Source organism: Bos grunniens, chromosome 7 (genome assembly GCF_055505025.1).
Source record: "Bos grunniens cultivar Pamir isolate PY7600 chromosome 7, Bosgru_T2T1.0, whole genome shotgun sequence".
Classification (NCBI taxonomy): domain Eukaryota; kingdom Metazoa; phylum Chordata; class Mammalia; order Artiodactyla; family Bovidae; genus Bos; species Bos grunniens.
Window position 1 is genome coordinate 108,558,924 of NC_141171.1, and position 13,759 is coordinate 108,572,682.

The 13,759-nt window shown below is 44.0% G+C and overlaps 1 long non-coding RNA gene across 1 annotated transcript; it reads right to left on the reverse strand.

The window, feature by feature from the left end:
- Positions 1–9,746: 9,746 nt before the first annotated feature.
- LOC147370091 (uncharacterized) lies at positions 9,747–11,473 on the reverse strand. The gene is made up of 2 exons (XR_015168402.1): positions 11,331–11,473; positions 9,747–10,943 (listed from the first exon to the last, which is right to left on the reverse strand). It is a non-coding gene; the product is annotated as an uncharacterized LOC147370091 (long non-coding RNA).
- Between the last annotated feature and the right edge of the window lie 2,286 nt (positions 11,474–13,759).

Sequence of the window (13,759 nt, forward strand, 5' to 3'; positions counted from 1 at the left end):
TCGATCCCTGGGTTGGGAAGATCCCCTGGAGTAGGAAATGGCAGCCCACTCCAGTATTCTTGCCTGGGAAATCCATGGGCAGAGGAGCCTGGTGGGCTATGGTCCATGGGGTCACAAAGAGCTGAACACGACTGAGTGACTGATTACACACACACACGCATACATAACCATATATCTAAACTGGCAGTTTACTAAGCATTTTTATTATTTAGCAGTCTTCCAAAACTGTGAATTAAATAACTCTGAGACATTATAAAAACTAAAATACCTCCTTTACCCAGATAAAGCCATTTCATTTGATAATCTAGGGTCCTGATAATATGACTTAGTCAGGGTTGTTCTGTAGACACCCGTGCAGGGAGCAAGCCCCTCGGTGGCTTGAGTGGAGCTCAGGCCCGGCTTTGACATCTGTGGAGTGTTGTACCTGAAGAGACTGACTCTGGCTGATCAATAATGTGGTGAGTAGGATAAATGCCACGAGACCAGACGTTTTGGAAGGAATGAACTCATCCGTTCACTCTTTCTTTCATCCATTCAAGAATATCTACTGAAAGCCTATTTTGCACAGACTTGGGTATAAGTAAGACCTAGTTCTTGCCTTTCAGATGGTTACAACTTAGAAGGACGAAAAGTGACCAGTGCAAAGCAAAGGGGGCAAGCAATCTGAAGGAATGAGCGGAGTTAGGATCCACGGTGAGAAAATCGGTAAGTTTCAAGAACTCAAGCAAGGATGGTGAGGTGGAGAGGGTTTTGTAGCCAAGGAGCCCCCTCAGGAGAGGTTCTGAGAGCTGATCCGTCATGACTCCTTGAGTGAAGTTTTCACCCCAGCACTCCTGGCCACTTCCAACTTTATCCTCCGTTGTACCAGGGGCAATAGACAACTTTAATTTTGTTGCTTGATTTTTCCCCTCGAAGCTCTGTCTTATTCATCTTCGAATCGGCATCACGCAGTGCAGTATGTTTGGGATTTGGATTGCAGGTTATTTCATCTACAATCTAAATTGACATGGAACTAGAGGTTGCTTGGACTTTGAGGGTATGTCAGCTGTGAAAGCAGTTGAAATAATTAGGTTGCCTCCACATAGATTAATGATAATTAGGATACATTTTCTTCCACCCCATAGTACGTGGCACAGTGCTCTGCAAGGGTATAACTTTTGTTAAATATGCACACAGTTACTTGCTATTTAGACCTGCTAAGCCCAGTACCTGAGCTCACTTTACTTGGCAGCTGATGGTTGCTCTTCAAAGTAGATGCGAAGGATGTGAAAAAAGGGCGGCAGGAAACACACCACTGGCTCTTACGCACATACAGAAATGCTCAGTCTTTTTCATAATAAACATGGAATGAAAACCATGTTGAGATGTCAATTTCCCTCCAATCATTGGCAAACGCTGGGAAACTTATTAACACTACTTTTAAGAACATGCGAGTATAAAACTAGTACAAACTAGAACAGCAGTTTCTGGAAGGCAGTTTGACAATATCAGAATTACAAATATATGTACCCTTTAAGTAAGCAATTCTATTTCTAAGGATATTAGTATCGGTATTCTCATATGTGGAAAAAGATGCGTCAGCAAACGATGAGTCAGTTATTCAATACATTAGTGTCTGTAAGAGGAAAACATTGGAAACAATCTAAATATGTAGTCAGCAGGTGTCTGGTTCAGTAAATAATGGCGTAAGGTACGGTGAAATATTACTTTTTTTATTGGTGGAATAATTACCAAGATATGCTATGGGGAGATAAGAAAGGTATAGAACAATGTTGTAATTACGCTATTCTATATGTAAAATAAGGGGAAAATAATGTCTGATACTTGTATATGCAGAGGATATCTCTGGATGATGACAGAAGAAAGTAGTAACGTTGATTGCCCTTGAGGTGGGAAGCTGGGTGGCTGAGAGGCAGGAGTGGGAAAGACAGTTTTCACTGCGTGTTCTTTCACAGTTTTTAAATGTCGAATCTCATGACTACATGGCCTACACAAAAGTAAATAACAATAAACAGGAGGCTACAATTCCTGGCCAGGAGATGCGGTTGCCATGGTCACCTGCTGCAGCCGTCACATTGCTGTGGTCACCTAGAGTGACACTGGCTGGTCCTTTCCAACAGCTCTTTTAGGTCAGTGTTTTTAAAACTGTTAGTTGGAAAGTGGGCTATGAGATCAATTTAGTGGGCCCAACTAGCACTCAAAAATAGAAAAAGAAATAGAATGTAGAATGACAGAATAAAAAACTTCAGACTTCATAAGCAGCAGCAAAGATAAGTCCTATTTTGTGATCTTTGTTTTCTTTTATCTGTATATGTTTGTATGAGTGTGTGTGCGTGTTCTGTATATGTGGTCTGATATAACATACCTTTCTTCCTCTGTTCAAAAATGTTACAAAGCCACCATCCTCAGAGGTGACCTTTTTGTAGCTAGTTTAGATTTCCAGTTCTTCCTGAGCAACCACTATGCTCGCAGAGAAGTTCCCCCCGTGGGGCAGGATTCTCAGATCGTGGGTGCGGGCTCCGAAGCCGCATAGCCTGGTCCCTCTGTCCGGGTCTCCATCACTGCTGTGCACAGGCTGTTCACGCAGGCTCCAGGCTGTGTGTCTGCTCACACGGAAGCACACCTGCTTTCTTTAGCAGAGCACACCCCACCTCACGAAATGCCGAGCCATCAGCAGGGCTGTTTGGAGTCTACATGGGGTAACTGGGACTGAGATCCAACCTGGAGTTCTTCGTGGAACCGGAGACGGTGACCCTGAAACAACTTCCCATCTCAGAGTGACCCCAGTGCCGCCGCACTCAGCAAGGCGCTTCTCTCCACCTCTGCTCACTCCAGTCTGGTTTCCTTCAAGTCCATGCCCAGAACTACTTCTTCCAAGGGACGGTCTGAATCCCCTCAGTCTAAGGCAGTTTCTCATGTAGCTGCCATGCTCTCTTGATGGCAAGTGAATGAAACAGCGGTGTTAAAGAGGGGGAATTAGCTTAGTTAACTGAGAAGTTTAAGAACAGGTTAGGTGCGCAGGCTAAAAAGATACCATCAGGACACAGTCTCTCAGTCTCTGCCCCTCCACCCCCTGCTTTCCTCTGTTTTTGCTTAATTCTTAAATAGACCCTGCTTTCATGGTGGTGAAATGTCTTTTAGGAGATCAATGGTTTTATCCAACAAGTTGAATTCCAAAAGGAGGAGAAGTCCCTTTTTTTTCATGACCCGCCATGTGTCCCAGGGATGTGGGTTCGATCCCTGGATCAGGAAGATCCCCTGAAGAGGGAAGTGACAACCCACTCCATATTCTTGCCTGGAAAATTGCATGGACGGAGGAGCCTGGTGAGCTACACAGTCCATGGGGTCGCAAAGAGTCGGACACGACTGAGCGGCCTAGCACACGCGCACACACACACACACACACACGCACCCCCAAGCGTTCCAAGAGTGTGTCTCACTGGCCTAACTCGAGCCATGTGCCCAACACTAAGTTAGTCGTTGCAGCTATGAGATTAGAACCCACTGATTGGCCAATTGAAGATCACTACTCAGCCTGGAGACCAGCCAGCCCAGTTGTGGAGAGCAGCTACACAGAGTTTGGAAAAAGGATGGTTCCTCAAATATATGTCACACTTGCTGTCACCTGAAGGAGAAGACTGACAAGACAGGCAGAAACAATCCATGTCCTTGTCAAACTGGAATCTGTGCAGTGAGAACCCAGCCTCCTAAGCATGCTTTTCTGTGTTAATACCTTTCCTATGTGAGAACGAATCATTTAAGATAAAAACGTCAGGGAGGTGACATTAACATTTCAGTTACTATTGAGCCGAATAAGTTATCTCATTCAATTGTTTTTCATATTTCAGGTTTCTCCGTGAAGTGTTTTCCCTTAGGATTCTATTTAGATTCCCCCACTGACCAATCTATATGAAGAATTGAATAATTCATCAGCTTATAAAATCTATATCAATTATAAAAATATTGAATTTATTGGTTTTTTCCCCCCTGTTAATTCTGTTCAAATATTTTAATCACAATTGAAATTTAAAATTTATAAAAGAAGACCAAAGCTCACTTTGAGGAGCACATATCTCACTTCTGCTTTTGCTCATTCCTTCTCAGGAAACAGAAAATGTTTCTAAAGAGAAACATCTTAACACATCTGGTGTAATTTTCTAGATACCCAGTTTAAGCCAAAAAAAAAAAAGTGGTATCATCTGTTTTTTCTTTATAGGTTTTGAAACATGAGTCTCTGAAAGCTATTTCCCAACATATGTCAATTTAACATCTGCCAGTTCCTAACTGATCGCCAGAAACAGCCGCATTGGGAGCCCCGCAATGGTGCCGAGGCACTTCCATTGGAACGGTCTTCACTTCACTTCACTGTTGTCAGCAGCTTCTTTCCTCCAGGGGAAGCCTACTTCCTTAACGTGAAGGAGACATGTGATTGGAAGCACAGAGCAGGAGGAATAACTAGCGTGACGCATTATAGTTCTGTGGGGGTACAGCAGAGAAAGGCTTCAAAAAGAAGTGCTAGATGAGAAAGTCCATGTCACAGGTTACGGGTTAAACAGCCTCTGGCAAAGCATGCTGCACTATGCCACATCTTAATTTCTCCTTGTTATTCAACATCAAGAGGGTTTGCACGCGGAATTAAGATGTGTTAACCATATTTAACGGTACCCAACCATGCCCAAAACTTCTCTTACATTTTTTCTCCTTTTTAATCCTTTGATGGAATTTAATGTGCATCAGTGAGCTTCCATCTCTGTCTGGGAATTCATAATAGAAAGATATTTTGACATTTGTTTTGAAAGAGGGAGCCTAAGGGTCAGTCCTGGGAGAGGTCAGTACTTTTACCTGCTCCAAGATAGTCTGGGGCTGAATCTAGCAGCTCGGCCACGTGCAGACCCAGCAGTTCAGGGCCTCCCAGTGAGCGCCATCATTGTTCTCTTTAGCACGCGTTCCCCACCCGCATAACCTCACTGTACTCGGTCTCACTGGACTCGAAAGGAGAGGCGCCACTGTGGGCTCGTTAAGGTCACGGCTGTCTGTGTTTCAGTACTGCCATATTCTAAGGTCAAAGTCAGTGCTTACACAGTCCGTGTAGAATGAATGGATCAATCCCGTCCTGAAATTCTGAGATCCAACACTTTCTTCTAGAGTCTTCAAATTCAGGCATCTTGAATAGTCTTACATAAATCATAACACCATAACGTTGATTTTGATAAAGAAGAAATAAGTTCTAAGGCTTGGATTTCCACAGGAAAACTTCGATGAGATGTTCTCTCTAAATAAATTTGGGAGCTCACATGTAATCCCCACCAAATACCACTTACAGTAGAGGCCACTCAAAAACATTTCAGTAAACATACTGGTTTTGAATATAAGTGTGGGGGTTGTCGAAAGAGAAGGAGCTTTGGTGACTGATGGAGTTGAAATTCTGGATTCACTCCTTACAAAGTTATTTAACCTAGATTTCCCTATCTTCAAAATGGGCAGAACAATACTACCATGCAAGGCTGTTGTAATAAATTGAGCACAATAATAAAAACATGCTTAGTCAAGTGCATGGTATTTGTGGTAACTCGCAGACAGCTTATTAAAAATCAAAGTCATCATTTTGTTGACAAAGATCTGTCTAGTCAAGGCTGTGGTTTTTCCAGCAGTCATGTATGGATGTGAGAGTTGGACTATAAAGAAGGCTGAGTGCTGAAGAATTGATGCTTTTGAACTGTGGTGTTGGAGAAGACTCTTGAGAGTCCCTTGGACTGCAAGGAGATCCAACCAGTCCACCCTAATGGAAATCAGTCTTGGGTGTTCATTGGAAGAACTGATGCTGAAGCTGAAACTCCAATACTTTGGTCACCTGATGCAAAGAACTGACTCACTGGAAAAGACCCTGTTCCAGGGTCAGAAAATATAAATGTTACATATAAGCCCAAACTTTATAATTTAGTAAGTTAAAGACAAACTCTGCCCAGTGCTATGCTCATCGGTGTTGCAGAATGGCAGATGGTGTTCCTTTTTCCATCATATCTTCAGCAGGAGGACCTAGCTAATGGGAGATGGCTAGTTAAAGTCATGCCATGAGACTGGTGTGGCTGCCCAAGGCAACATTAATGGTGGTGGGAGAAGAGGCGTGCTTGTAATTCAAACCATGCCTTCCCTGCTGGAATGACATCTCCCCAGTCTAGGACATATCGTGCTACACATACAAGTTTGTGTTTGCATTTTGTAAATCACAGCAGAGGCTGAGCGGAGCAGTCTCATGTTGTCTCCTAATGAGATGCCGAAGCGGGTCTCCAAGGGAGCCCTCCTTGCCTCTCCCCCTTCATTTCTCCTTTCCTCCTGAAGACTTGCCAGGCACCTTGCGTATAAGGAACACTTACAGTTGGCTGGATAGCAGACAAAAGGGATTCCGGTATTTTTTCTATTTTGAGCTACTTAGGAAAAGACGAAAGCCATTGCATGAAAAGTTAAGTGCTGTAAAAATACACACTCTTGAGTCACTAAAGAAATGCCATGAGTTATGTCTTTACAACTTTTTGATGCATGAAAAGATTAAGCATAAATAATTCAAATTTCAACTTCAGAGTCTATTTACTGAAATCTTTTTCAAATAGTTGCCATAATCCTCCCTTATGAAATGGATGGAATGCAAAAGGAATGAGTTGATAAAAGTTATGTATTCAAAATTATTTAACAGTGTGACCTAAAAGTGGAGAAGGAAATGGCAACCCACTCCAGTGTTCTTGCCTGGAGAATCCCAGGGATGGGGGACCCTGGTGGGCTGCTGTCTCTGGGGTTGCAGAGTCAGACACGACTGAAGTGACTTAGCAGCAGTGACCTAAAAGTAAGTGTAAAATTGTACTTCTACCAAGCTAGTAGGCTCATGCTTTTCCAGCAATAGTTTATCTCCAAATTTATTGATTAAAGTGACAATTTGCTTAGGAGTTTACCTACTTTTAGAGAAAAAAGAGGTCTTCATATGCTACATTGTAAGACTAAATAAAGTGTTTAAATGCAATCTACATATAGCATAATTCTAGCCAACACTTTAAATAGATATATCACTTGTTTATAGATAATATATATTGCTTTATCTGAAATAAAAGAATTCTCCCTTGAGATTTATTTTTGGGATTACACATTCTCATAAAAATGACCTCTTCAGAACACTGATTAGACTTACAAAGTATAGCACAGGGAATTATATTCAACTAACCTTTAATGAAAAAGGACAAAAAATATATAACTAAATCATTTTTCTGTATACCTGAAACTAACACAATATTGTAAATCAACCATACCTCAATAAATAATTTAATAAGACAACAATAATTTATCATTACTTTATGAATGGCTCTCAAATCTGCAACACGGGTAAGACCTAAGAGTGTCAGCTTTTCTCTGCTCCACCTGGTGTCAACTGGCGTGGCTCAGGGCAGTCCGGTCGTGCTGAACATTCAGTCACGCTGCTGGCGCGGGCTGGTGGCTGAAAGCTTAGCTGGGTTGTTGGTTGTTGCGGGGGGCGGGGGTTGCCTTTGTTCCTCTCCATGTGAATCTCTTTGCAGGGTTTCTTGGGTTTCATCACAGCCCAGACACTGAGTACCAAAAAGGATTGTTCCAGGAGACCCAGGAGGAAACTGCAAGACTTTTTATGAGCTGGCCTCACGAGTCTCAGTAAGACACCTCTGCCACATTGATCAAGCAAGGCACTAAGACTTTTGAGATTCAAGGAGAGGCCGGAGTCTCTTAATGGAAGGAGTAACAAAGATTTTGAAGGTACTTTTAATCTACCATGTCCTGTCTCTATCCAAGTTCTGCTGAATCTATTCTGAAGTGTGTTAGTCACTCAGTCGTGTCCTACTCTGTGCAACCCCATGGACTATAGCCCACCAGGCTCCTCTGCCCATGGGCTTCTCCAGGCAAGAATACTGGAGTGGGGTGCCATCTCCTTCTCCAGGGGATCTTCCCGACCCAGAGTCAAACCTGAGTCTCTTACATCTCCTGCATTGGCAGGCCGGTTCTTTACCACTTGCAGCACCTGGGAAGCCCTTTAGGACTATGACCCTCAGTAACGATGCCAATCTTATGAGGGAGAGGGATCTGTGTTAGCACAGAGCCTTATATGGAAAGGTTTCCAGGAACGCACTGTGGACAGGAACAGGGACAGTCTGTACTGTTCCAGGAAGAGAAAACAACACAACTACACATCTGAGGGAACGTCGAGAAGCACCCTGCAGCCAAGCACTGCATAAGGGCACAAGACAAGGGAAGGTTCTAATAGAACTTGGGGAAGAGCGCTAAATGGAGTTTGACATATTGCTCCCTAACTTCCCTTTCTTTACGTCTCTAGATCAAGACCAAGTGAAGTCGTTCAGTCGTGTCCAACTCTTTGCGACCCCATGGACTGTAGCATACCATGCTCCTCCATCCATGGGATTTTCCAGGCAAGAGTACTGGAGTGGATTGCCATTGCCTTCTCCAGAGGACCTTCCTGACCTAGGGATCGAACCCGGGTCTCCTGCATTGTAGGCAGACGCTTTACCGTCTGAGCCACAAGGGAAGTCTTCTAGAGGGGGCTAATTGTTTTCCTCAATCCTGTGACAGAAAGAATTGGAGAGGACAGGAAGGGCAAGAACAATTTGAGTCTTAATTTTCAATAAATGATTACTGAACTTCATCAAGACCAATTGAAGGAGATTGATCAAGAGGGCAGAGTAGGAGGACATGGAACTCACCTCAAAAACAGATCTACTTGTGGAACAATTCTCACTGAAATCTAAACTGGAAACTGGCTGAAACGCTCCTGTACAAACAAGGCTGTAGGAAAGATCCACAAGGCAAAGGGTGGGGAGGGAAGAGAGGTGATCCCGTCAGGACATCTGCCCCAGGAGGGTACTTAGAAGGAAAGTGAAATTACACAGCAGGAGATCCAGCCCAGAGAGGGAGTGGTTTGAGCCAAAGAGTGGGCCCATGATTCCTGGGGTTTCACTGAGGGAAGATGAGTATTTGGAACCCTCCCCTAGGTATTTGGGAGGGTTCTGGGAATAACAGGAGGGCTGGGGGAGGCCTGGACTCTGCCCTGACTTGTCTTTGAGGCAGAGCATACAGGGCAGACTGTGGACTGCTTCAGGGCTGCCGGCGTCCTGTACCAGCCCCAGCACATGCCCCTCCTAAGCTGGGCAAGTGCTCCAGCCCTGCCTACTTCACATCACAGCTCAGCACTGGGCTGAGGGCTATAGCATCTTGGGGGGAGCTTGGCCAGGGGACGCAGAGGTGGCTGAGACCTGGGAAGGCATCGACGGGATGGGGGCAGCCACTGCTGGAGCTGATGCAGGGAGGGCAGATGGCTGCCCTCTCTGCAGGCAGTCCATACCACGTACACGCTGGGAGCCCGTGCAGGGCCCCTGTCCCTCAGCGCAGGGGCAGCAGAGACAAGCTGGGGAAGTGATCCTTCGTGAGCAGCAAAGGAGACTTCAACCTCACGCCGCCGTGTGTGAGCAGGGCAGGGGCAGCCACTGCTGGCACTTGCACGAGTGAAACACTGGAGCCAGTCTGGACCTCTGTCTGCTGTTGGCCCACGACAGCCCTCACCCCTTAATCAGCCAAGAGCGGTACACACCCTTTTCGCTCCAATAACGCTTCCTCAGGGGCAAGGGCACTGGGGGAGGGGAGAGCATGCATTTGAAAGTGTCGGGGGAGTGTGTAATTTCCTCGGTTCTGTCTCATCATGACAAAAATTTGAAGCGATGGACCAGTGTTACAGCTCAGTTTTATTTCAAAAATAAAGGAAAATACATCCTTGAGGTTTGAGGGCATGCTGACCCAAAAGATGCGAAGAGAAGAAAGAGGCCCCGGCCCAACTTTGGCTCCTCTTTTTAGGTTACCACCGCTCCCACCCCCACCCCGGGCCTGCCCTGTGTAGACTGGGCCAGGAGTGCTGTTTACCTGAAGTCCTCACTCTGGTCCTTGTTTGCTCTATTTTCGCAGGCTTTTCCCTTCCTTAACTTTTAGCCACTGCCATTCTGGACTTCTTTTTCCTATTCCAACTACCTAACAAAAGGAACAGAGTTGGGCCGAACCTGACCCTCAGAGATTCTGTTCCATCAAGTTGGGATCAGACCCTACCCCCGGTATAGCAGTCATGACCACCGAGCAGCGGACAAACCCTGATCCACACTTGGCTTCAGCCCTAGCCCATCACCAGCCTCGCCTCCTACCAAGACGACAGATGCCAGTAAGCCCTGACCAAAGACATGACTTATTTTCAAGTCAAATCCAGGTCTCCCACCAAAGGCACTGGGGAGTGAGAAGGGTACAAGGATATTCCCAGATAAAGAGACGCCCTCAAGACCGCAACAGGTAACTGTTTTACCTAAATTCAGAAAGACAGAGAAAGTTAAGCAAAATGAGAAGATGCAGGAACTGATCTCAATTGAAAGCTCAACAGAAAACTCTTGAAAAAAATGAATAATGAAACAGAAATGCACAGTTTACTACATAAAGAATTCAAAGCATTAGTCATAAGGATGCTAAGTAAATTACAGGAGAGACAGGTGAACACAGTGAGAATGGTATCAGGGAAAGAGATATAAAGAACTAGCTTCAGAACTAAGACAAAAGAAGCAGTCAGAGCTAAGAATACAATAAATAAAATAAAAGTACACGCTGAAACAAAAACAAACTAGAAGGTATTAATAGCTGACTGAGGCTTCCCTGATGGCTCAGCAGGTAAAGAACCTGCCTGCAACGCAGGAGACACAGAAGATGTGGGCTCGATCCCTGGGTTGGAAAGATCCCGTAGAGAAGGAAAGGGCAACCCGCTCCAGGATTCTTGCCTGAAAAATCCCATGGACAGAGGAGCCTGGTGGGCTACAGTGCAAAGTCTTGTGAAGCGTCAGATATGACTAAGCACGCAGGCAGGGCAAGTGACACAGAAGAATGCGTGTGATCTGGAAGACAGAATAATGAAAATCACTGAATCAGAATAGCAAAAGAAAAACAAATTAAAAAATAGTTACATTCAAAGCAATCTATGGGATAATAGCAAACACATGAATCTTTGCATTATAGAAATCCTAGAAGAAGAGAGGGAGAAGGTTATCAAACATGCATTTGCCGAACTATGGCTGAAACTCCCCAAATCCGAAGAATCACACACACACACACACAGATACACACACACACACACACACACACAGAGATACACACACACACAGACACACACACACAGAGACACACACAGAGACACACACACACACAGACACACACACAGAGACACACACACAGAGACACACACACACACACAGATGTATATACACATATATATAAAAACCTGCCTGGCTCCTGTATCCATGGAATTCTCCAAGAATACCAAGTTGGTAGCCATTCCCTTCTCCAGAGGATCTTACTGACCCAGCAATCAAACCTGGGTCTCGTGCACTGCAGGCAAATGTTTTACCATCTGAACCACCAAGGAAGCCTGTAAAGATATATACACTTATATACAGATAAAGATATATCTCCAAGTACAAGAAGCACAGAGGATCCCAAACAAGGTGAACACAAACACACCCACAGCAAGATATGTTACAGTTAAAATGACAAGAGTTAAAGAGAATTCTAAAGGCAGCAAGAGAAAAACAAAAAGTCATATACAAGGGACCTCCCATAAGGCTATCAGCTAATTTTTCTGCAGAAACTTTGCAAGAGTAAAGGGACTGTCATGACATATTCAAAGTGCTAACGGGAAGAACATACAGTTTAGGATACTCTACTCAGCAGGATTACAATTGAGAACTGAAAGATGATTCAGAACTTCTCAAGCAAGCAAAAACTAAAAGAGGTCATCGATACTAAACCTACCCTAAAAGAAATGGTAAAGGGTCTTTTATAAGTGGAAAAGAAAAGGCTATAACAAGAAGGAAAAATCTATAGGAAAGTGAAAATTCCACCAGGAAAAGCAAATAAATAGTAAAGGCTAGGCTCAATCACTAAAATAAGCTGGTATGAAAATTAAAATGCAAAAATTGTAGCGGCAACTATAACTACGATAAACAGTGAAGGGATAAACGTGAAGATGTAAAATGTCACGTCAAAAACACAAAATGTGGGGATGGGAGTAAAAAAATGTAGATCTTTCAGAATGTGCTTGAACTTAAATGAAAAAGAAAGGGTATGAGAAAATATTTGAGGAGATTACACATGAAACTGTCTCTAACATGGGAAAGGAAATAGCCACCCAAGTCCAGGAAGCCCAGAGAGTCCCATACAGGATAAACCCAAAAAGAAACATGCCAAGACACACATTAATCAAACTAACAAATATTAAACACAAGGAAAAAATATTAAAAGCAGCAAAGGAAAAGCAACAAATAACACACAAAGGACTCCCCATTAGGTTAACCGCTGATCTTTCAGCAGAAGCTCTGCAGGCCAGAAGGCAGGAGCAGGATATACTGAAAGTGATGAAAGGAAAAAACTTATAACCAAGATTACTCTCTACAGCAAGGATCTCATTCAGATTTGACAGAGAAATCAAAAGCTTCACAGATAAGCAAAAGTTAAGAGAATTCAGCACCACCAAACCAGCTCTACAACAAATGTTAAAGGAACTGCTCTAGACAGGAAACACAAGAGAAAAGACCTACAAAAAAACCCCCAAATCAAAAAGCAAATGGTAGTAAGATCGTGTTGTCATTGTTCAGTCACTGTAAGTCATGTCTGACTCTTTACAGCACCATGAGCTGCAGCACAGCAGGCTTCCCTGTCCTTTACTATCTCCCGGAGTTTGCTCAAACTCATGCCATCCAACCATCTCATCTTCTGCTGCCCCGTTCTTTGCCTACCCTCAATCTTTCCCAGCATCAGGGTCTTTTCCAATGAGTTGGCTCTTCACATCAGGTGGCCAAAGCATTGGAGTTTCAGCTTCAGCATCAGTCCTTCCAATGAATATTTAGGGCTGATTTCCTTTAGGATGGACTGGTTGGGTCTCCTTGCAGTCCAAGGGACTCTCAAGAGTCTTCTCCAACACCACAGTTCAAAAGCATCAGTTCTTTGGCACTCAGCTTTCTTTATAGTCCAACTCTCACATCCATACAGGACAACTGGAAAAACCATAGCTTTGACTGGATTGACTTTTGTCGGCAAAGTAATGTCTCTGCTTTTTAATGTGCTGTCTAGGTTTATCATATCTTTTCTTCCAAGGAGCAAGCATCTTTGAATTTCATGGCTGCAATCACCATCTGTAGTGATTTTGGAGCCCAAGAATAGAAATTATATCACTGTTTCCACTGTTTCCCCATCTATTTGATATGAAGTCATGGGATGGGATGCCATGATCTTAGTTTTTTGAATGTTGAGTTTTAAACCAGCTTTTTCCCTCTCCTCTTTCACCTTCATCAAGAGGATCTTTAGTTCCTCTCCACTTTCTGCCATTAGAGTGGTATCATCTGCATATCTGAGGTTGTTGATCCTTCAGTTCAGTTCAGTCTCTCAGTTGTGTCCGACTCTTTGCGACCCCATGAATTGCAGCACGCCAGGCCTCCCTGTCCAACACCAACTCCCAGAGTTCACTCAAACTCATGTCCATTGAGTCGGTGATGCCATCCAACCATCTCATCCTCTGTCGTCCCCTTCTCCTCCTGCCCCCAATCTCTCCCAGCGTCAGAGTCTTTTCCAATGAGTCAACTCTTCACATGAGGTGGCCAAAGTGCTGGAGTTTCAGCTTTAGCATCAGTCCTTCCAATGAACACCCAGGACTGATCTC